This window comes from Phodopus roborovskii, unplaced genomic scaffold (genome assembly GCF_943737965.1).
Source record: "Phodopus roborovskii unplaced genomic scaffold, PHOROB, whole genome shotgun sequence".
NCBI lineage: Eukaryota > Metazoa > Chordata > Mammalia > Rodentia > Cricetidae > Phodopus > Phodopus roborovskii.
In genome coordinates, this window is record NW_026126410.1 from 12,821,737 (window position 1) to 12,824,125 (window position 2,389).

Here is a 2,389-nt window from a genome sequence, read left to right on the forward strand (position 1 = left end):
AAGGTTTCATCTCAAAAGAACAACTCAGGAAGAATATGAACATTGAAATCCTTCATTTGATGAGTTTGGAAACTTTCACATTTTCCCCAGCAATGGAAACAGCTCCTCCTATGCTATGGTGTCTTCAAGCACTGTGATGCATTTATGCTAACATCCAAAATACATGTGACATCATCAGATCTATATGGACGTCACTTTTAACTCTGTTGATCCATAATCTTACCACTTTGATATTTTATCCAGGTGAGGTGATCAAAAATATCTACGAGGGATGAGTGAGATGGTATAGTATGTAAAACCTCTTGTCAGGGAAGTCTGAAGACCTGATTTCCATCTCTGGAATCTCCATCAATGTGGAAAGAGAAAACTGACTCCATAAAGCTGTCCTCTGACCTCCTCACCCATGTACTCACCACTCCCAGCATACACACAGTAATAAAAATGTAAATATAAAAGTATATGATATGTATCATGCATACTTCCAACACCTATGAACCGCAGCTTGGGAGAACTACCCCACTCTCCAGCCTATGGAGCACTACCCTGTTCTCCAGCCTATGGGGCAGTACCCCGTTCTCCAGCCTACGGAGCTGTTCTTTCTCCTCTGCCTGTACTTCAGACTTCTGTGTCCTAGCTTCCCTGTGTATGTTCATCCTTCAGATTCTGAAAGACCTATCTCTGTGAGTTAGGGACAGTAGAATCTGAAGCTAGAGATTCTGAGCAAGCCCACACTCCACTTGCTGGCATTCATGGCTGCTGTCAATCTTCTCAGCTCCAGTATCCTGGAAGGGCCACTACCACCACCACCACATAAAATGTACTCACAAAGCAGTCTGAATGACAAGGATTTCCTCAGATGTTCTTCCTAAGCAAGAGGATAAAAACAAAAATGGTCAAGAAAATTCCAGAAGAATTCACAACTGAGAATCCCAAGAGCACCCATTGCTGTTATGATCCCTACAGCACAGATGCTGAGGTCAGTTCCTCACCACTACTGAAGGTGAGAGTATTCTCCACAGATCCATCCTACAAAATCTGTAAAAGATCATAAATCACAGAAAATGCATGGACTTCAGCACAAGGCAGCAAGAAAAATGCAAGCTTAGAAACATAACACCATCAAAGAACACTGTCCAGCAAGAAATTCAAAGACATAGAAAACTACAAATTGCTTCAAAAAGAGGTCAAAGCTATTTTTTATTTTTTGAGAAAACTGAGGGAATCAGGGTGTGATGGAGCACACTTACAGAGGCAGAGACAGGCAGATGGTTAGAGACCAAAATGATCTACGTAGATAGCAAGTTCCAGGTCAGCCAGGGCTACACATTGATATACCGTCTAGATAAATAGATAAATAAATCTCAGCAAAAAATCTAGAGCTGAGGAACACACTGAACTAAAATTTTAAACTTCAAGATAACATCAATGTCTTAAAGCAGAAGGAGTAATCTGTGAAAATATCTACTGAAGGGAGGGTGAGGACAAAATGTTGAAAAGGAATTTTTAAGAGCCTATGCAATCTATGGAGCTTCATAAAGAAAACTAACTTCTGTAAGTGAGACATTCAGGAGGAGAGAAGCAAAGGGACGGTCTGTGCAAACTTGAAATGTCACAGGCTTGTCTACATCACTGTCACACTGTGCAGAATCTCATCCAAGAAGCGCAGGTTGGGTGAATGTGAAGAGGCCTTCCAAGGAACCACGGTGTTTGTGATGCCCGAAGGGATGCTGAAAAGCAACCAGCAGCTTCTGAACATTTTTGAGACAGTAAAACCTGAGATTCAGCTGCTAATGGAGAAATGTAAAATGGTCAACCTGTGGGTACAAGTCTTAATTCCCTGAATAGGAGATGGAAACAACTTCGGGATGTCCATTCAGGAGGAAGCCGTTGCAACTAAGAACTGAGGAGAGTAAAGCTGCATTTTATCGGGACCAGATTTCTAGATATTATGTTACAAGAGCCAAATTGGTTTCTAAAATAGCTAAATACCCTCATGTGGAAGACTATTGCTACACTTTCACAGAAATTGATAAGAAAGAATACATCAGCTTCTGTCTCATCATCTCAGAATTGAGGAATAAGTATGTCACTCTGTATGACATGATTCTGAAGAATATTGAGAAAATCAAATGGCCCCAGGACAGCAATGCGAACACTGGCTGGGTTAAGGGCAGGGGATTCTGAGAGAGTCTGGCTCAAGACGGACATTGCCTTGATGGAAATAGTAATCACACCTCTCTGGTTTTAGTTAGTCTAATGAAACTCTCATCTAGTTCTGTGATGTGTTCACCTCTTTTTTCAGGCCTCATGAACTCTTCCATCCCCTTCCTCAAGCCCCATCCCCAGCCTGTCTTAATTTCTAGAGAACTCCAGGCTAGTGCAAGATATT

The 2,389-nt window shown here is 41.6% G+C and overlaps 1 pseudogene; it reads left to right on the forward strand.

The window, feature by feature from the left end:
* The first annotated feature begins 889 nt into the window (after positions 1-889).
* On the forward strand, positions 890-2,184 carry LOC127220751 (proteasome activator complex subunit 3-like; annotated as a pseudogene).
* Positions 2,185-2,389: the final 205 nt, after the last annotated feature.